Below are 21,962 nucleotides of genomic sequence, written 5' to 3'. Positions count from 1 at the left end.
TTCACCTTCCATTAGAGCCTTGACAACTTTGGCAATGCCCTCTCGTAGCAGCAGCCCATTTTCATCGGTCTTTATCAATCTCAACATCTTATGTCCTCGGTTAGTATGATCGCATTCGATTTCTTCTCTAGCCACAGTGGGTCAAGAACCCTCCAGTTGCGGCATGGCTTAGGACATGAGCCTATGGTGCCCAAGATGGCAGCACAAGACCTTGCCCCTTGGTCCTTTCCAAGAACGTCCCTTTCGACAAGAAATCAAAAGGGTCTTTTAGCTCCGGACACTAAAAAACGAGAAACTAGCATCATGATCGTTTGGGCTCTTCACAACCTACAAGAATCTCTGCTCACTCATTTCCGACTCAAAAGCCAACTCAGTTATCTGATCTGGAGAGAGCGTCCGGCTGCTGCCAAACAAAACAAATAACATTGACCCATGTGGCTGCTCATCCAATCATTCCAAAGACTCCCAGCCCTCAATTACCTTTCCCCTTGAACCCATGTTCATCATAGGCCCAACTGTAAGAGTTTTATTAAAATTCTATGTCACACAAACCCATATCTTAATGGGTTTAGACTAGTTCAAATATTACCACTTAATTAATGAGTCATAGTGGGACGCGAATATCTTTATTCTAGTTTTAGTGAGACACGAATGTCTCTAGATTTCATAATGGCCAGAAGTCTATAAATATAATACTGAGAGGTTAAAGGGTTCTTACATACAATATCATTGTACCTCTAGCCATCGGGATACACTCGGAGGTAAAGTTGTTAGGATGACCATTTTCTCATAGTCAGGCCAGATTCTTTATCAAACTGTAATGAAGGAATATACGTTTTCTAACTATTATTATTTTGTTATCGTAAATTATAGAAAATCGAAGATCCAATTATTAATGTTTGTGTTAAAATATTTAACATGTGGTATCACAGCTACAAGTTATATAATTTTTATGATCTTGATAAAATATTGTATATGTCTGTGCCTCTGTTATTTTTTTCGGTCTAAGACAAAAACATAAGTTGTTTGGGAATTCTATGTGAATGTCCCACCTGTTCATAAAATTGTAGTTTTGGTTTTGCATATGTAAAACTTTCGTATTGATATTATGCATGTGCATTTGAACTTGTTTCGTATTTCATGAACTGTAAATTGTGCTTGTAGTTGTTTGTATTGTGTCTGTGTTGGGTTGAAGAGGGATTTGAGGAAGGGGCCACTGTGTGGGTTGGCAGTGTGCGGTGTAAGGTGGCCAGTGTCACCGTGCTGGTAACTTGACACGTATGGCAGTGTAAAGGGGGTGGCATAAGAGGTTGTGAAGCCTCAAATGGGTGCTACTCGATAGTGATTTTCCTTATTTTTTATTGGTACAAAAACAAAAGGAAGGGTGTTTGGTGCTGGGAGGAGGCTGAGAACCTCCTCTGTGACACCTCTATGACGGCGGCTCAGAGGGCTTTAAAGCCCAGTGGATGTAGCGGTGATTTTGGTTTAAAAAAAAATAGATAATCGTGAAAGGAGGCGACCGGGGTCGCCATGCCGTCTTCTCCTTGACAGAGACGTCTATGGTTGTACCAAACTGAAGGAAGATTGAAAACTGACTAGTGCGGCACTGCTTGGATGAAGAAGAAAGAAGGAGGCATCTACTGGCTAGGTCAAACATTTACATAAAGGTTTGGGCTATGGGCCGAGTTGTGTGGGCTTTGGCCTAGTCCAAGAAGTTTTAAAACTGTAATAAGGGTACATGCCAGCACAGTGGGCCAGAAATCTGGCCCGGCCCAATAACATAAATAAAATTTTTTAAAAAATGGGCCAAAGAGTCAGCCCAATAATATAATTCATTCAATGCATGTCAACGAATTCATTCAATTTATGGAAAAGAGTGATGTTGCTGCCAAGGTGCATTGGAGTGATAATTTCTTGATTGTTAACTAGTTGCTTTCCGTATCTGAATTAAGTTCAACTTCATACTGTCATTTAGATTTTCTTTTAACATACTCAATGTTTGTTTCACTTTTTCATAGGAAAAAAAAAAAGAAAAAAAAGGGGAACAAAAACATTTTCAGATTATGTCAAAGGAAAAACAAATTTTCATTGTGAATGTCATTATGAATAGTTATAGGATATAATCTTCTTTTATTTTTTATGGTAGTTGAATTTGGGATTTAAGCTAACTGTTCCTTGAGGAAATGACTCAAGGACTTCCCTAATATTACTTGGTGTAACTCTTATACTTGGGAGAGATTTTCTAAATGTTTTTAGAGTGAACCGCTCTACTATCATAATAGTGCAATAAAGCAAACCTCCGTAGACATTGGATTTGAAGCATCAAAGCATAAAGGAATGTTATGATCCCGAAGATTAAAAATTTAACCAAATTAGTATCCACTCGTCTTAGAATTTATAAGTACTTTGTGTATATTGTCTCTTGCAACGGCAAGGCCTTTGTTCATTGTCATAACTGGTTTTCAAAACTTACAAACTAGCAGTATTGACTTTGTTTCCCTCTGTCCTATTTTGGTTTCTGTTTTAGTTAACAGAATGAAAAGAAAAAGGAAGACCATGTTTTTTGTAATGCTCTGTATTGTGTAGGTTGATACGCCCCCTCGAGTCCATTGGGGTATCTGTCAGCAACTATGGATTTGGTGAACACATCAGCTAGTAAATCTTTACTGTTACAAAAAGATACATGAAGTGTCTTGGCAGCTACTCTATCTTGGACAAAGTGAAAATCTATGTCCATGTATTTTGTATGAGTGTGATATACAAGATTTTTTGTGAAGAAAGTTGCTCCTAGATTATCACACCACAAAACTGGTGGGGAGGAGAGGGAACAACCAAGTTATTTGATGAGTATTTGAAGCCATATTAATTCAGCAGTGGCGGTGGCATTGGCTAAGGCTTTGTATTCAGCCTTAGTGCTGGATCTAGCAACAATGTGTTGTTTTCGAGAGCTCCAAGAGATAAGATATCTACCAAGAAAAATGTCATACCCTCCAGTTGAACATCTATCATCGTGGCAACCCCCCCCCCCCCCCCCAAGGTCAGCATCCGAATAAGAATGAAGAGAAAAATTAGACTAGTATGGAAATAAAAGGCCATGGTTTATGGTAGACTTTAGGTAACGAAGGATCTGCTTAACCGCTGTCCAGTGACTGATTTTTGGTTCATGCATGAATTGACAGACCTTGTTTACAAAAAGAGAAATGTTGGGTTTGGTCAAGGAGAGGTATTATAAACTTCCAACTACACTCCTAAGGAGAGTGACATTATCAAACACAGGTGTATCAAATTTGGACAATTTGGTTGAAGCAAACATAGATGAAAAGATTGAATTGGCTTCAAGCATGTTTGGTTTTTTTAGAATATCATAAATATACTTCCTCTGAGATACTAAAATTCCATCATGCAAATAATCAAGTTCTAAGCCTAGGAAATATGACAAGCACCCTAAATTAGTGACTGGAAAGGCATGACCAAGATCAGTTATAAGAGATTCCACAGCAGAGGAGGAGGAGGAAGTAATTACCATGTCATTTACATAAAGAAGGATGAAGATGCATAAATCAGTTTAATGAAGAACAAACAGAGATGGATCTCCCTTGGAAGCTGAAAAACCATAGTTGATCAACCATGAGCTCAACTGTGCAAACCACGCACGAGAGGCCTACTTGAGGCCTTAAATCGCCTTGTTAAGTTTGCAAACAAAATAAAGACGTTGAGGGTCAATTTGCCGAAGAGTCTATCTCCGAGAAATTGCAATGGATAAAACTAATTTGATGGTAGATGGCTTCACAACTGGACTAAAAGTCTCAGTATAATCCACTCCGTGTTGTTGACAAAAGCCCTTCGCAATGAGCCATGCCTTCCATCGCTCAATTGAGCCATCTGCATGCAACTTGGTCTTGAAGACCCACGTACAACCAACGAGATTAGAAGCAGAGAAAGAAGGGACAAGTGTCAAGGTGTGGGTTTTAACAAGAGCATCAAATTCCCTAGTCATTGCAAAACACCATTCAGGAGATTTCGAGGCAAGTGTGAAGGAAGATGGTTCATTAGGCATGGCTATAGTGGTCATGAGGGATTAACCATCAAATTGAGATTTCGAGGCAGCGATGTTGTGGATACAGAAATATACCATTAGTATACACTCTGGGTTGAGAGGAATTAGTGTGAGATCTGGTAATCATTTGAGAAGTGGAGGGATTAAGGGTGGTTCAGTGAGAAAGTTAGAAGCAGAGGTGGAAGAGGTTCTGGAATTAGCTTGATTCAAAAAGGAATAAGGTGAGGAAGACACAACTATTGGACTTGGTGGAGGTTGATGGGTTTGGCCAGGAGAAGTTAATGGCCCAATGGAAATCAAACGTAAGGAATCAGGAGAAAAATCAGAAGAATGAGAAATGGAGGGTATTGAGCCAAGAATTGAGTGCGGGAAACATGGAAGAGAGGCAGTTGATGGAATGGGTCTGTGAAACCCAGGCCCATGTAGAACCCAAGCAGTCACACGGTGCCATTTATTGGAAAGCTTTCTTTCTTTGATTTTTGTTTTCCTTCTTTTCTCCCGATGGTTACCCACGCCTCTCTTCTTTCAGTTTTCACCTTTTTGAAATATCCTCCCCCACCAAATCTCATTTTCTCCCTCCCATACTTTTAGTTTGACTCAAGCCTCATTAGTTGAGTCTTTTCTCTTCACGCACAGGTCTTGCTGCAGACTTGTTCTCTCTCCCACTCTCACACCCTTTGATTTTTTTGGTGAATTTTTGGTGTTGGGATTTGGGTAGATTTTCAGATTTAGTTGCCAAATCGAGCCAGAGTAAGCTCATCTCCCTCTCCATCTTATTTTCTTTGACCATCACAGCCCCTCACAGCCGACCCTTTCTTTCTCATCACTTGCAGATTTTTCTTTGTGATTTTTGTTACTGCGATTGTGGGAGATTTTCAGTTTAGTGGCTCAAACAAACTAGAGTGCTGAGTTTTCGTGGGTCTATGAAGTTTTTTAACCGTCAAAGCCCATCACTAGAGACACTATCATTTGTCGGTAGGCCATTCTCATTCTCTGTTTCTCACGTGCATACACACATTCACTTCAGGTTCTTTTATTTCACTCCAATGAAACTTTTGGGATATGATTTCAAAATGTGTAGTCCGTGGGTTTTTGGGCATTTTTGTGTAAGCAAACACCTTGTGTTGGAATGATCTTAAGTTTGGATTAATTGGGTTGGTCGTGCAGTGAATTAAATGGATACTCAAGGTTGAGTAATGGTAGATTTTGTACTATTCGTGTTTTATACGACCAGGTTAAATTATTTGGAGGTATATTATTGTTGTTTTGGTTGAGTTTTTCGTGGTTGCTTGGAGTTAAGGGCCATTGAAGTGGGGTTGATATATTGATTATTTGAGTTTGACGTTGGCTTTGGTGGGTGTATAGGTCAATATTGAAATTGGTATATAGTATTTTGGGTTGAATTGTGGGCTATCTTGATTATTATATAGTTGTTTAAGTTGAGTTAATTTGTTGAAATATGGTTTGGAATTATCGATTTTAATTATTTAGATCGAAGTTATGTTGTTGGTCATTAACACTTAGTATATATTATTTTTTATGAATAGGTGACGAGACTAATAGAAGTCAAATTCAAGGCATAGATAATATACTGCAGGAGTCAGGTAATCAGGGTTCCTATGCTAGGCTTTACACGTATAGTTTAGACTGAGGTGAATTTTTCTAAAAATTATGCTTGTTTTGTTATAAAATGAGAACTTGGTAAAAACAACATCGATCGTTTATTTGCATTACTCATGAAATCTGTATGAAAAAAAGAAAATTTTTCTGACACCCATTGTGTAGACATGAGCTATATTTTTTCATGATGTCTCTGAAATTTGGAAAAGAGCGATATTGAAAATCTGAAAAATTGTGCATTGATTTAGAAATATGCTCCGACTTCTGTTTTCAATATGTAAGAATGATCTGAATATGTTTTGGTACTCTGTTTTGTTTTGATATGACATCTAAAAACCTTTGGCATGGTGTAATGATTTTGTATTTGAATTTGTCTTTACTCTGCTCTGCTCTATTATGCTCTGCTCTGCTCTATTATGCTCCGTTCTGCTCTGTTTGGATTGGTACCAACCTTTTTGTCTTTGAGTGCACCCACTTTGGAAACAAAGTAGTTTTTATGTAATCTTTCTTGTGTGCACACTCGGGGTTCTGTGAGAAATAAGGGAAAGATTCACCTCTGTCTCTGCCCAGTTTGGCCAATAGGAATAGCACAACCCTACCACAGGGGTGAAACATAGTATCTGCTCTGTGAGATGCTCTATTTTGATGTGATGATGATGTTCAGGTTTTGGTCTGTCAAAGTATTCTGGGTTTTATGTGTCTTAAAGTCATCGCTCTGTTATATTTGAAAACATGTTTTGTTCTGCATCATAACTGGAAAATATTTTGTTCTGCATACTGTACTTTGTAAATGTTCATGTTTGCAGGCTAGTATATGTCATCTGCTTACTAAGTTGTTGAACTCACCCCTTATCTTCATAATATTTTCAGATGATGTGGAGGGTCTAACTAAAGACCAGGAATAGAAAACGTGAGCATGGCTAAGCTGAGGAGAGGGTGTCGAGTACCCTAGGGTACTACTATTAAAGGAAGGATTTCTGATGTCATTTAGATTTAATTATGTATTTGGTTTAGTAGGACTTAAGGATTTTTCAGTTTATTATGTTGTGACTACTGGGAGATTGTGGACCCCTTGGTTTATTATTATTATTGCAGTGATGACTTTGTGGAGTTTGTAATGTGTTTATTTGAAAAATATGAGATTGTTTACTGTTTATGAAATCTTTGGTGATCTTAGATGTGTTGGGAGACATGTCTATAAGTGACAGGTAGTAATTCATCGACTCATCCGGGTACGGGGCGTTACAATTGGGATCAGAGTCAGGTTTGAAGTTCTGCAGACTATAGTATGTGAGATTTTGGATTATAGATAAGACTTTAAGAGAAATCAATTTTTGATTTGATATGATAGTGGAGTGGACTATAAGGTAGAAAATTGTTGGTATTGGAGGTTTTAGAATTTGCAGACTTTAGGAATGATTTTGATGTGTAGGATTTTACGTGTTTATGAGCTGAATTCATGTTGTTTCAGGTTTTTCTTTTTATTCCGAAGATTTTTATATAGATTTGATGGGGTTAAAGTTTTAGACTTTGGAGATTGATCATTATTACTGTTGCGCGTACTTCTTTTCTCTTTATTATAGGTACCTTTATAACTTTAAAGTATTTTATATATATGTGTTGTTTTACAGGTACCACTAATTATTTATGTTTCTATGAACTCTATATTTTTTGAAATGATTATTAAAGATCCAAGTTTTTTTCAGGATGACACCTCGTCTTCGAGAACGAAGTATGTCGGATCTGAACGCAACCGAGAACAAAAGAGAAGCAAGTCCGAGTGCTTCCAAAGTACTACAAGCAGCAGCGTATCAATTAATAGATGATCTCGTGCAGAATCCCCTAGGTCGCCAATGCAACTATAATGAAAGAGGTTGTATCGTAGAACAATTCAACCGGATGCACCCCCTTCATTTGATGGGAGAGGCGAACCAACCCTGACAGAGGATTGAGTCAGGATATTGAGGAGATATTGCGGGTCCTAACTTGCACAGATGAACAGAAGGTGGCATACGCCACATTCAACTTGATCGGAGAGGCAAAAAGATGGTGGATTTCTGAAAGAACTATCAGAGAAGCATAGTCAGTTGGTTGCATTTCAAGCAGATTTTTCTTGAGCATTTCTTCCTAAGCTTGGTTCGAGACAACAAGAATATGGAATTCGCCACTTTGGTGCAGGGAGCTATGAATGTAGACCAATATGCAGCCAGATTTACTGAGTTGTCATATTTTGTTGCGTACCTGATTCCTGATGAGGAAAAGAAAGCACATAACTTCAAAAAAGGGCTAAATGAAAAATTTTATGAACGAGTGGTAGGCTTTCAGATTCGAAACTTTTTAGAGTTGGTGAATAAGGCCATAGTTTTTGAACGAAGCCTTCAAAGAAGCGATGCACTGCATGAGTAGAGGAAGAGGACTACTCCATCTGGGTACCATTCTGGCATGGACCAAGGACCGTGAAAAAAGAGAAACGAAGGGAGTAGTTTGGGTAAGAGGCCAGTTCAGGGTAATCAACAACTCTATCCGTGTAGGACATGCAATCAAGTACACTCCGAGGAGTGCAGAAAATGGACAGGATTATGTTTCCTTTGCGGCAAACTAGGACACTACATCAGGGACTGCCCATTGCAAATGGATAGCAACAAGGCGACCATACTATCACCTCAGCGAAACGAAGTTATAGCATGAGGTAGCAACCAACATCCTACTGCGCCTGCATGGGTTTTTGCACTGACACCTGGAGAGGCTAAGGATAGGAATGATGTGATCACTGGTATGACTTCTTTGTTTTATTTTAAGTTTTATTTTATTTGTTGGTTATGGTTAAGACTTTGGATATTTTAGTTCATGGATAATGTTGAACGTGATCACAGGTACTCTTTCTTTATTTTCTAATAATGTTATTGTGTTATTTGACTCGGGAGTGACACATTCATTTGTTTCCATGGCTTACTCTAGATTTTGCACTTTAGAAACCGAAAAGTTGAAGCACAAGTTAGTGGTCGCAACCCCAACAGAAAATTTGATAGTCTATGATGAGATTCTACCGAGGTGTCCTTTATCTATTGAGGGAAGGCTAAAGCCAGCATATTTAATAGTATTTCACATGATCGGGTTTGATGTGATTTTGGATATGGATTGGTTGGCTTCCTACCATGCCAATATTGATTGTTCTAAAAAAGAAGTGGTATTTAAACCCCCAAAAGAAAGTGAATTTTGGTTTATAGGATCGAAAGTGAGGTTGCATGCACCCATCATATCTGTCATTCAGGTTGGAAAATTGTTATGTGATGGTTGTCAGGGGTTCTTAGCCTACGTGGTAGAAGCACCAAAAAAGGAGTTGAAGTTAGAGCAGATAACTGTTGCAAGTGAATATCCAAAGGATTTCCTAGAAGATTTATCTGGACTGCCATCCGAGCGAGAGGTAGATTTTGCTATTGAATTAATCCCAGGCATGGCACCCCTTTTAAAAGCACCTTACCGGATGGCACCGTCTGAATTAGTGGAACTCGAGGAGCAGTTGCAAGATTTGTTGGACAAAGGTTTCATCAGGCCCTGTGTATCACCTTGAGGAGCTCCAGTTTTTTTTTTTTTTTTTTGGTGGAAAATAAGGATGGATTGATGAGAATGTGTATTGATTACAGGGAACCTAATCCATCAATTGAAGATTAGGGCAGAAGACGTGGCTAAAACGGCTTTCAGGACCCGTTATGGCCATTATGAGTTTTTGGTCATGCCTTTTGACCTGACTAACGCCCCAATAGTATTCATGGATTTGATGAACAGGGTGTTCCGTGAATTTTTTGATAAGTTTGTGGTTGTTTTGATTGATGATATACTAATATACTTCAAAAGCAAGACTGAGCATGAAGAACATTTCAAGCTGATACTTGGGACACTCAGAGATAAAAAGTTGTTTGTTAAATTGAAGAAGTGTAAATTTTGGCTAGATTCAATCGCATTTCTAGGGCATGTAGCTTCGAAAGATGGCATTTCAGTGGACTCGGAAAAAGTTGAAGTAGTAGTTAATTGGTCAGCATCGAAGAATTTCATGAGGTTAGAAATTTTTTGGGTTTGGCAGGTTATTACCGTCGATTCATTTATGGTTTCTCCAAGATAGTAGTTCCTCTCACTGCACTCACCAGAAATAATAATAAGTTTGAATGAACAACAAGGTGTCAAGAAAGTTTTCAAGAGTTGAAACAGAGATTAGTGACAGCTTCGGTGTTAACAGTGCCCACTGCTTGAGGAGGATTTGTAGTTTACAACAATGCATCAAGGCTTGGTTTCAGGTTTGTATTGATACAACATGAGAAGGTTATAGCATACGTCTCATGCCAACTGAAATTTTATGAGCAAAATTATCCCACGCGTGATCTGGTACTCACGACAGTCATTTTTGCACTTAAGATTTGGAGACAATATTTGTATGGGGAAAAGTGCAAAATCTATTCGGATAACAAGAGTTTGAAATATTTCTTTACCCAGAAGGAATTAAATCTGAGGCAGAGGAGATGGCTTGAGTTGATCAAGGATTAGGATTACACCATCACTTGTCACCCATGCAAAGCTAATGTTGTAGCCGACGCCTTAAGTAGGAAGTCAATGGGACCGGCAATTGCAACCCTTACCACTCAACATAGGTTGTTAATGAACTTAGAAAGAGTTGGTATTGAGATCATCACTAGTGATACAAGTACTTTCATGGCCAATTTGATAGTTCAACCAGCCTTAATAGATAGAATCAAAGCTGCTCAAAAAGTGGATTCAGGGTTGGTGAAGCTAATGGAAGGAGTTGGGAATGGGGACAATTATGACTTTAGCATTTTTGATGATGGAGTTTTGAGGTTTAGAGTTCAAAGAAGCACACCGTTCTCTGTACATAGTCCACCTGGGGAGTACCAAGATGTATCAGGACTTGAAACAGTCTTTATGGTGGAATGGTATGAAAAGAGAAATTGCTAAATTTGTGGAACAGTGCCTAACTTGCCAACAGGTGAAGGCAGAGCATCAGAGACCAGCAGGATTGTTACAACCACTCCAAATTCCAGAGTGGATGTGAGAGCATATCTCCATGGACTTTGTGATAGGCCTATCAAGGACATTGAGCAGACAAGATGCTATATGAGTGATCGTGGATCGCTTAACGAAGACTGCTCGTTTTGTGCCCATTAAAGTTTCTTATAAACTGGAGAAACTAGTTGAGCTATATGTTCGAGAGATAATGAGGTTGTATGGGGTACCGGTATCCATTGTGTCGGATAGAGACCCTCATTTCACTTCCAAGTTCTGGCAAAGCTTACAAGAGGCAATGGGTACTAAGTTAAGTTTCAGTACTGCCTTTCACCCTCGGACAGATGGGCAGTCAGAAATGACTATTTAGATCTTAGAAGACATGTTGAAGGCATGTGTGATGGATTTTAAGGGAACTTGGATGCTACATTTACCATTGGTCGAGTTTGCTTATAATAATAGTTTCCAGGCTAGCATTGGAATGGCACCCTATGAGGTTTTGTACGGCAGAAAGTGTAGATCTCCATTATATTGGGATGAAGTAGGTGAAAGGAAACTTTTGGGGCTAGAGATTATTCAGCAGACCATAGAGAAGAGAGATATCATCCGGGCTAGAATGAAAGCAGCTCAGAGCCGACAAAAGAGTTATGTAGATAAACGTCGCCGCCAGTTAGAATTTGAGGTTGGAGATAAAGTATTTTGAGGATAGCACCGATGAAATGAGTTATGAGATTTGGAAAGACTGGTAAGTTGAACCCAATATATATTAGACAATTTGAGATTCTTGATCAGATTGTACCAGTGGCTTACAAGGTGGCATTACCATTGGCACTCTCGGGAGTGCACAACGTGTTTCATGTATCTATGTTAGGGGTGTCAAATCGTGTTAACTGTTCGTGTTCATGTCGTGTCAGAATATGTACATTACAGTTAATGGGTCAACACGAGCACAACCCGTTAAAGGTTTCATGTCAAAATCCCAAACACGAACACAACAAGGTAAGATAACGGGTTGGCACGACACGACCCGTTATGACACATTAAGAAATAAATTGATACGACACGATCCGACCCGATCCGTTCCAACCCGTTTAGGTTAATGGGTTGAACAGACACGACACGACCCATTTAACTTGATTATAAATATTTAAATATAAATAATATCTATAAAAAAATTAACCACAAGTCTAAAATTACAATCCAAACAAATAGAATCCACACATTGTAATAATATATTAAAATTATATCCCAAATATAATAAACAAAACACATAGTAAATATATTAATGTTACAATCTCATATAATAAAAATACAAGTCTAAACAAATTTAGAACTTAAAGAATGAGGTGGAGCGTCCTTCAAGTCCTTACCCTTGTTGTTCTCCAACTCCATTACATCTTCGGTTAACTCGTCCAATTTAACTTCTTCTTGTGTTTCTATTAAAAAAAAGACATCAGTAAAGTTTTATATTATTGAAAAATTACAGTCATTTATTCAATAAAATAAAAATAATATTATCTTGCTCCTCGCCATATAACCAGTCTCTAGTGCAGACTAATGCTTCAACAATATATGTTTTTAGTGCACTCCTAAATTGATCAATGATACACCCACCCACCAACACTAAAAGTAGATTCAGATGCAACTGTAGAAACTGGAACATTCAAAATGTCACGAGCCATATAAGCAAGATCATGATAACGAAATTCATTTCCTTTCCAAAAGAAAAAAATATCAATCTTTGCATTTCTATCTGCCATAGGTTCATCCAAGTAAAGATCCAATTGACTTTTTTTCATATGGGCAGAAAGTTCATCAGGTCTAAATGCGTCAAATTCACGTGCACAAAAAATAAATAAAAATATTTCAAGCCAATATGAAACCACAATATAATATAAATCATTAAACAAAATATATTATTTGATATTACCTCCAATTAAAAATTATCATATGAAGACTGACTTTCCTCTCTACTAACAATGCTATCAGAAGTCGTGGTAGAACATGTCATTGTGGGAGCACTAGAAGAACCATATTCCATGAAAAGAGATGACATTTTGCTCCGAACATTCATATACTCTATGGAGCATTCTCTATAAAGTTTTGTATAAGAAAAATCAACAAAATGAAGTTTGTATCGAGGATCCAATATAACTGCTATAGCCAACAATACATTGAACTCGGACCAATATTTCTCAAACTTAGCAAGCATTTTACAACACATTCTCTTCATGTAGTCATCTTGACCCTCAGAGTGCCGCTTTAATGTAAAATAAATCGAAAACACTGATGGAAAGTAGAGATTGGTTATAGGGTATTTCATCCCAAAAAAATTACAAGTGGCTCCATAAAAAACTCTCAATAAATCGTTAATCATCTGTACTCTTTCTCACTCAGATATTGATGGACAATGCTTAAAATTAGAATCAGTCAACTCCAAATGAGTAAAAGCACAACGATAGAAAAGAGCACTCTCAAGCATAAGAAAAGTAGAATTACATCTAGTTGGGACATCCTGTCTCAACCCTTTCTTGCTATCCAAAGACATTTGATTTGTTGAATTTTTAAATTTTACTTTCCTTATTTGTGATCCTTTGACATATTTGATACTTTCACGAACTTTTTGGATAGCAATATCAATCTCTTTTAACCCATCTTGTACTACCAAATTTAGAATATGAGCACAACAACGAAAATGAAAGAACACCATCACAAAGAAGAGCTATCTTAATGGTCAATTGAGTTCTTAACAAATCTACTGAAACATCATTAGAAGAAGCATTGTCTAAAGTCAATGTAAAAATTTTGTGTTTGAATTCTCCACTCATATAGCAAATTATAAATTTTTTCAGATAAAGATATGTCATTATGTGGTGGTGGCATAAAAGAAAAGTTCAAAACCCTTTTTTGCAGAACCTAATTCTTATCCAGAAAATGTGCTGTAATGCACATATAACCATCAGTGGTTATAGAAGTCCACAAGTAAGATGTTAGATAATTCTACCAAGGAATCATTTAATGTGCATTTAATCTTTTTTTTTTCTCGATGATACATCTTAACCAAATCAGCCTTGGCAGTATTCCTAGAAATAATTAGAACATATGGACACAAATATTGTAGTAAAGATCTCACCCCCAAATATTCAACAAATCGAAAAGGCTATTCATGCTTCACAATGGCAGCTACCAAAATTTCTCTATATTGTTCAGTATCAAATTTAGGAGCGCTTACCGAAATATTTCCACTATTTTGTGATAACATCATCTCACCAATATCTCATGAACTTTTCCTAGGGCATGTGTCAATGTGAATCTTCATATTTCCAGTTCCATATTTGCTTGTTGCCATGTAAGTAACTCCACACATCTTGCACTTGGCTCGTGGCTTGCCATCATTGATCTCAGAATCAGGAACCATTTCAAAAAAAGCCCACACGTTTTACTGTTTTCTTCTTTTTGCTTTAACTTCCTCATTTTGAAAACTTTATGAGTCAAACGAGTCCAAATCAATCAAATCGTCATTTTCACTTACTGTCGAACTCATCTGACAACAAACAACAAGAACAAATGTAAGAGTAGGACATTATATATAAGAGTACGACAATGACACTAGTCCATCAAAATGGTCATAATTAGTGTAAAGCTTAACCAAAATGTATTAAAATTAAAATTTAAGCATTACAATTTATAGTAGATAATAGAAATGATGAAAGCAAGATCAATATCATTTGAATCTCTTTTTTTTTTTTTTTCTTCTTCTTCTTCTTCTTCTAGTGTAAAGCTTAATCAAAATGTATTAAAATTTAAGCATTAGCACGTTCAATCAAGCTTGCAGAACGAAAGGGCGATCCAATTGTGGTTGCAATTAAAAAGCTGAATGAGGATGGTTTACAGGTAAGAGTTTTAGATCATGTTCTCAATAAAAAAAGTTTCATTTTCCTTCAACTTTCAACACAACACATTTTTACACAAAATACTTTTCCATCTATCCAAAAAAGGAAAGAAAATCATCAAACTTCTTATCAATGGTCCCCACGAGTCTCACAGATAGAAACGCAAAACGTAAATCACCACTTTTTCTCCAAATTTGCAAACATGTAGTTTTTAGGATAATGAATATTGTGTTTTAAGAATAATGTTGGCTTCATACTTAACTTTCTTAAGTGCTCTGTCTCTGTAATTTTGGTGCAATAGCAGCCTGTCATTACATTTTAAATTATATTATCTTTCCATTGGCATTCTTCTGCTCACCTATTTTCCAAACGGATATTGTTTTTTCATGGATCTAAGCACACTTCTATCTACTTCTGCTTATTACTCTTACCTCTAGCCACTCTCTGCAAACTGTCCAGATGGAGGAGAAAAAATAGCTCTCCAAATGGTAAATCGGTATTCTTACTAGTGTAAATGTTTCTATGTTCATCCTAGATTCCTACAGATTTATAACTCAAAAAAGTTTTTTTTTCAATTTCTTTTTTTTCGACCTTTTAGCCCCTCTACTGCAATTTAAATGCAAATATATAATAACGACCCGGATTAACAGTACACAAAACTAGGTTTTCAGTAGACATATTATGGATAGTACACCGAGTATTCGCTGAGTACAACACAGCAAATATAGAAACGAAAATCAAGCTAATCTTCTTATAGTGGGCGGCGGCGTGGGTGACAGGGCGCGGGCGGCGAGCAGTGAGAATCTGTGACTTTAAGTCTGCATGGGCGACTCGACGTCACCGTGAAACTGGAGAGGGGCGACGTCACTGTGAAGACTGAAGAAAACTTTAGGGTGGCGGCGACGCGGCGTCACCAAGAAGAGGAGTGGAGCCTGGCGAGGCGGCGTGGTTGCAATGACTTTCTGAAGAAGAAACACAGAGTGTGAAACGGGGGGGAGGGGGGGCTGGTTAGAATCTTAGATTAGAGTTAGGGTTTTTTACTTTTTTTTAGTTTTAGGTCGTAAGGGTATAAGGGTAATTTAAAATTTTTTAACGGGTCATAACGGGTTGACCCGTTAGTGACTTATTAAGCAATCGTGTCTTAACGAGTCAACCCGTTTTGACCCAAACCCATTAACACTCAACCCTAACCCGCTTTTATCGTGTTGTATTCGTATTGGGTTAAAATGTTGTGTCACATATTGCCACCCCTAGTCTATGTTAAGGAAGTACATCCATGACCCCACCCACATTACAGATCATGAACCACTTCAAATTCAAGAGAATATGACCTACACCGAGGAACCAATATGGATTTTGGACAAGAAAGAACAAGTTCTATAGTCTCGAACTATCTCTTTGGTTAAAATGTTGTGGAATAATCATGCTATTAACGAAGCTTCTTGAGAATTGGAGGAAGAGATGGAGATAAGCACCCATGACTATTTGATGGGGATTTTTGATAACTTGTAACAAATTTCGAGGACAAAATTTTTATAAGGGGGGAGGATGTGAAGCCTAGACCCACGTACAACCCAAGTAGTCACACGGTGCCGTTTACTAGTTAGCTTTCTTTCTTTTATTTTTTTTCTTCTTTTCTCCTTCCAGTTTTCACCTTTCAGAAATATCCTTCCCACCGAATCCCATTTTCTCCCTCCCATACTTTCAGATTGACTCAAGCCTCATCAGTTGAGCCTTTTATCTCCACGCACAGGGCTTGTTGCAGACTTGTTCTTTCTCCCTCCCTCAAGCCCTTTGATTTTTCTGGTGAATTTTTGGTGTGGCAGTTTGGGTAGATTTTCATATTTAGTTGTCGAATCGAGCCAGAGTAAGCATCATATCCCTCACCATCTTATTTGCTTCCACCCTCACAACCCCTCAATGCCGATCCTCTCTTTCTCATCACTTGCAAATTTTTCTTTGTGATTTTTGGTGCTTTGATTGTGGGAGATTTTCAATTCAGTGGCTGAATCAAACCAGAGTGCTATGTTTTCGTGGTTCCCTGAAGTTTTGTAATTGTCGAAGCCCATCACTAGAGACACTATCATTCGCCGGTAGGCCATTCTCATTCTCTATATCTCACACACACACACACATTCACTTCAAGTTACTTTATTTCACTCCAATTAGACTTTTGGGATATGATTTCAAAATGTATAGTTTTTGGGTTTTTGGGCATTTTTGTGTAAGCAAACACCTTGCGTTGGAATGGTCTTGAGTTTGGATTAATTGGGTTGGTCGTGCAGTGAGTTTAATGGATACTCGGGGTTGAGTAGTGGCTGATTTTGTACTATTCGAGTTTTATACGACCGTTGGAGTGGAAGTTAAATTTTTTGGAAGTATATTATTGTTGTTTTGGTTGAGTTGTTGGTGGTTGCTTGGAGTTAGGGGCCACTAAAGTGGGGTTGATATATTGATTATTTGAGTTCGACGTTGGCTTTGGCTTTGGTAGGTCTATAGGTCAATATTGAAATTGATATATGGTATTTTGGGCTGAAGTGTGGGTTGTCCAGATTATTATATGGTTGTTTGAGTTGAGCTAATTTGTTGAAATATGGTTTGGAATTATGGGTTTTAATTATTAGATCAAAGTTGTGTTGTTGGTCATCAACACTTAGTGTATATTATTTTTTATGAATAGGTGGCAAGACTAATAGAGGTCGTATTCAAGGCATAGATAATACACTGTAGGAGTGAAGTAAGCAGAGTTCCTATACTAGGCTTTACACGAATGGTTTAGACTGAGATTGATTTTTCTGAAAATTATGCATGTTTTGTTATGAAAGGAGAACTTGGTAAAAACAACATCGGTCTTTTATTTGCATTACGCATGAAATCTGTAAGAAAATGTTTCTTACATGTATTGTGTAGATGTGAGCTACATTTTGTCATGCTATCTCTAAAATATGAAAAATAGCGATATTGAAAATCTGAAAAAATTGTGCATTGATTCAGAAAAATGCTCCGACTTTTATTTTTAGTATGTGAGAATGATCTAAATATGTTTTGGTACTCTGTTTTGTTTTGATATGGCATCTAAAAACCTTTAGCATGGTGTACTGATTTTGTATCTGACTTTGTCTTTGCTCTGCTCTGTTTGGGTTGGTAACAATTTATCTGTCTCTGAGTGCACCCACTTTGAAAACAAAATGGTTTTTATGAGGTCTTTCCTGTGTACACACTCGGGGCTTTGAGAGTAATAAGGGAAAGATTCACCTCTATCTCTACTTGTTTTGGCCACTGGGAATAGCACAACCTTATCACGGGGTGAAACATGGTCTCTGCTCTGTGAGATGCACTGTTTTGATGTGATGATGATGTTCAAGTTATGTTATACCAAAGTACTCAGGGTTTTATGTGTCTTAAAATCATCGTTCTGTTACATTTGAAAACATGTTTTGTTCTGCATGATAACTCCGGAAAATATTTTGTTCTGTATACTGTATTTTGTAAATGTTCATGTTTGCACGCTAGTATATGTCCTCTACTTACTAAGTTGTTGAACCCACCTCTTATCTTCATAATATTTTCAGATGATGTGGAGGATCCAACTAAAGATCAGGAATAGAAAATGTGAGCATGACTAAGCTGAGGAAAGGGTGTCGAGTACCCTATGGTACTATTGTTAAAAGAAAGATGTCTGATGTCTTTTAGATTTAATTATGTATTTGGTTTAGTAGGACTTAAGGATTTTTCAGTTTATTATGTTGTGACTACTGAGAGATTGTGGACCCTTTGGTTTATTATTATTATTGCAGTGATGACTTTGTAGAGTTTATAATGTTTTTATTTGGAAAATATGAAATTGTTTATTGTTTATGAAATCTTTGGAGATCTTAGATGTATTGGGAGACATGTTTATAAGTGACAGGTAGTAATTCACCGACCCATCCAGGTACAGGGCTTTTCAGGGTGGGCTGGGCTGAGTGGGAGTAGAAGAATTGATTTGGAAAGGGAAGATATGTTCAACAAAAAGAATATCACGTGAGATATACATGCGTTTGTGAGTGAGATCTAGGCACTTGTACCTTTTATGGGATGAACTATACCCTAGAAAAATGCAAGGAGTAGACCAAAAATTCATTTTATGACGATTATAAAGTCTTAGTTAACCAACATTGACACCCAAAGACTTTGAGAAATTTATAATCAAGGGATTTATGATAAACAAAAAAATATGGAGATTTATTTTTCATAATCGGTGTGGGAAGTAAATTAATGAAATATGTTGCCATTTCAAAAGTATCATCCCAAAAGGAGAAAGGGAGTGATGATTGGGCAAGGAGAGTAAGTCCGATTTCAACAATGTGACGGTATTTGCGCTCAACAACCCCAAAAAATATGGAGATTTATTTTTCAGAATCAGTGTGGGAAGTAAATTAATGAGATATGTTGCCATTTCAAAAGCATCATCCCAAGAGGAAAGGGAGTGATGCTTGGGCAAGGAGAGTAAGTCCGGTTTCAACAATGTGACGGTATTTGTGCTCAACAACCACATTTTGTTGATGGGTGTGAGGACAAAAGAAATGATGAGTAATACCTAGTTGTTGATATAGATTTGTTAAAGATCGAAATTCACCATCCGCATCTGTTTGTATGAAAATAACTTTGGTATTGAAAAATCGTTCGACAAAGGTAATGAAGGAAGTAAAAATTGCTAATACATCAGACTTATATTTAAGAGGAAAAAAATCATGTAAATCTAGTAAAATGGTCCACTATGAAAAGATAATAACGAAATCCATTTCTTGAAATAAAAGGGGCCGGGCCCCATAGGTCAGCCCAAAGTTTTTCTAAAGGCTTTACAGACCTAGTGGAGCCTTTTGGAAAGGAAAGTTAGTGAGATTTAGCTAGTGGGCAGTTGGGACAAGTTAAAGGAGAGTCACTGTGAACAAAAGGCAAACAACTTCTATTCACAATCTGAGACACCAAATCAAGAGAGGGGTGACCCAAACGCTTGTGCCATTGAGGAAGAGGAACTCGTTCACCGATTGTATTGTGGCAGAAGGATTGGATGAGGACGAAGGTGAAGGAAACTAGTAGAAGCCATCACGTAGAGGTCTGCTAGTGAGGAGCATCCTCGTCAATTTGTCCTTAACCAAAAAATAGTTGGAACGGAATTCAAAGAAACATGCATTATCAGAACAAAATTTAGCAACTAAAACAAGGTTTTTTGTAATGGAAGGAGCATGAAGAACATTAAAAAGTTGAAAGGAAGTAGAGGAGGAATGAAGAGAAGAGTCATCGATGTTACTGATTGGTAGCCCATTGCCGTTGCTCACACGGATCTAGTCATTCCCACTGTAAGGTACTGATGAGAGGTTAAGTTGTGATAGGTAATGCGTAATGTGGTGGGTTGCGGCAGAGTCAGGATACCAAGTGGGGTCTGCTTTGGACGAGGGAGAGGTAGTGAGCAGAGAAGGAGTTCGGAGGTGCAAACTGGTAGGCATGGTCGAATTGGTAATGGCATTGCAGTGCAATATGGCCAGGTTTATTACAAACCTAACAAGTGGGTCTTTTGTTGGTTATAAGATGAAGGATTAGAGGTGGGGTGGGAAGAGTTTGAGCTACGACCTCGATGATTATAGAACCTGCTTCGTCCTTTATTAAAACAACCACCTCAGTAAGGTGTGTTAGCATAACTGACTTAACACTGGAGCATTTCAACAAACAGCAGACGAGCATGCACTACGCGTCAACTGTACCAGAGAGGTTGAGTAGTGGGTCATGCCATTTATAACAGACACACGATATTTCTTCTAGAATAGCACAGTAGAAAAATCTGTTATTATTCTCTCAAGTTATTGTAACAGTATTATTCCTTTATTCTTGTCCTATTCTGTGTATAAATACCACAAATATTCAATGAGAAATCAAGGAAGTTTTCGCATATTCTCCTTCTGTTGACATGGTATCAGAGCGATTTGACTAATCGTCTCTCTGAGCTATGGCTTCATCAACTTCCACTACCACCCTCTCGTCCTCCTCTCACATAGTTACTACCAAACTATGAAACGAAAATTATCTTTTATGGAAGGTACAGATTTCTGCATGTTTACGCGGCCAAGATATCTACTCCTACGTAGATGGGTCTCTTCCCTCACCCCCTGCTCTTCTACCCACTACTTCAGATACTATCCCAAAAGCTAATCCTACCTTTTCCTCATGGAATCGGACTGACCAACTCGTTTTAAGCATTCTTTTCTCTTCTCTTAGTGAATCTATTCTCGGTCATGTCCTCTCAGCCACAACAGCTCACGAACTTTGGAAGTCCTTGGCCTCCATGTGCACATCCCACTCTCAAGCAAAGGAGTTTCAGGTTCGCTTCTAGCTCACAAATCTCTCAAAAGGAGACCAATCCATCACTGATTATTTTGGGAAGGTACGTTCCCTAGTGGACTCACTGTCTGCCATTGGAAATTCTCTCCCTGACAAAGAGGTAGTCACCTATCTCTTAAATGGCTTAGGCAACTCATATGAGCCTTTTATCACTTCTATCACAACTCGGGCATATCCTCTCTCTTCCCATGAATTGTTTCAACTTTTGCTTATTCATGAGAGTCGTTTATCTCACCAAACTAGGAGTGTTATCTCCTCGGTTGAGCCTTCTGTAAATTTCAGTACCTCTGGTTCTCGAGATCATCGTGGTCGTGGCACTTTTCGTTCTGGTCGCCAGGGTCGTGTAAGGGACCAGTACTTCAACAACGGCAGATGAGGAGGACGCAATTTCTCTTCCAATTCCTCTTCACAGCAGACGCCTGCTCTAAACAGACCCACATGCCAAGTTTGCAACAAGTCAGGACACGTTGCTCTGCAGTGTTACTATAGGTTTGATCATTCGTATCAGTACGATGCACCGAAGTCTCTTTCTGCTCATTATACTACCTCTGATTCTGTAACTGACTCTGCTTGGTATCCAGACTCAGCCGCTACTCACCATATTACTAATGACTTGTCTAATTTGAATGTTTCATCTGAACAATATTCTGGTAGTGATTCTATACGAGTTGGCAATGGTTCTGAAATTCCTATTCAACATTTTGGTGATTCTTGCTTCTCTGCTAATTCTTCCATTTTTACTCTTCACAATTTACTTCATGTTCCAACTATCACAAAGAATCTTGTCTCTGTTTTACAATTTTGCATTGATAATTCGTGCTACTTTGAATTTCACTCTTCTCATTTCTCTGTGAAGGACAACAAGACCAAGAAAGTGCTCCTCACTGGGCCCACGCATAATGGGCTTTATGTCTTTCCATCTCACTCATTCAACTCTTTCAGCCCATCTGTCCATCTTGGTGAACGTACAAGTTTGGCCCAGTGGCATCGCAGGCTCGGGC

General features: G+C 38.0%; 1 long non-coding RNA gene across 1 annotated transcript; it reads left to right on the top strand.

The window, feature by feature from the left end:
* The first annotated feature begins 1,870 nt into the window (after window positions 1-1,870).
* On the top strand, window positions 1,871-20,386 carry LOC121247633. Its single transcript, XR_005937267.1, has 3 exons — window positions 1,871-1,881; window positions 6,169-6,175; window positions 20,247-20,386. It is a non-coding gene; the product is annotated as an uncharacterized LOC121247633 (long non-coding RNA).
* The last annotated feature ends 1,576 nt before the right edge of the window (window positions 20,387-21,962 follow it).

This window comes from Juglans microcarpa x Juglans regia, chromosome 1S (assembly GCF_004785595.1).
Source record: "Juglans microcarpa x Juglans regia isolate MS1-56 chromosome 1S, Jm3101_v1.0, whole genome shotgun sequence".
NCBI lineage: Eukaryota > Viridiplantae > Streptophyta > Magnoliopsida > Fagales > Juglandaceae > Juglans > Juglans microcarpa x Juglans regia.
Note: the sequence above shows the minus strand (reverse complement) of the source record. Positions and strands in the feature narration are given on the sequence as shown.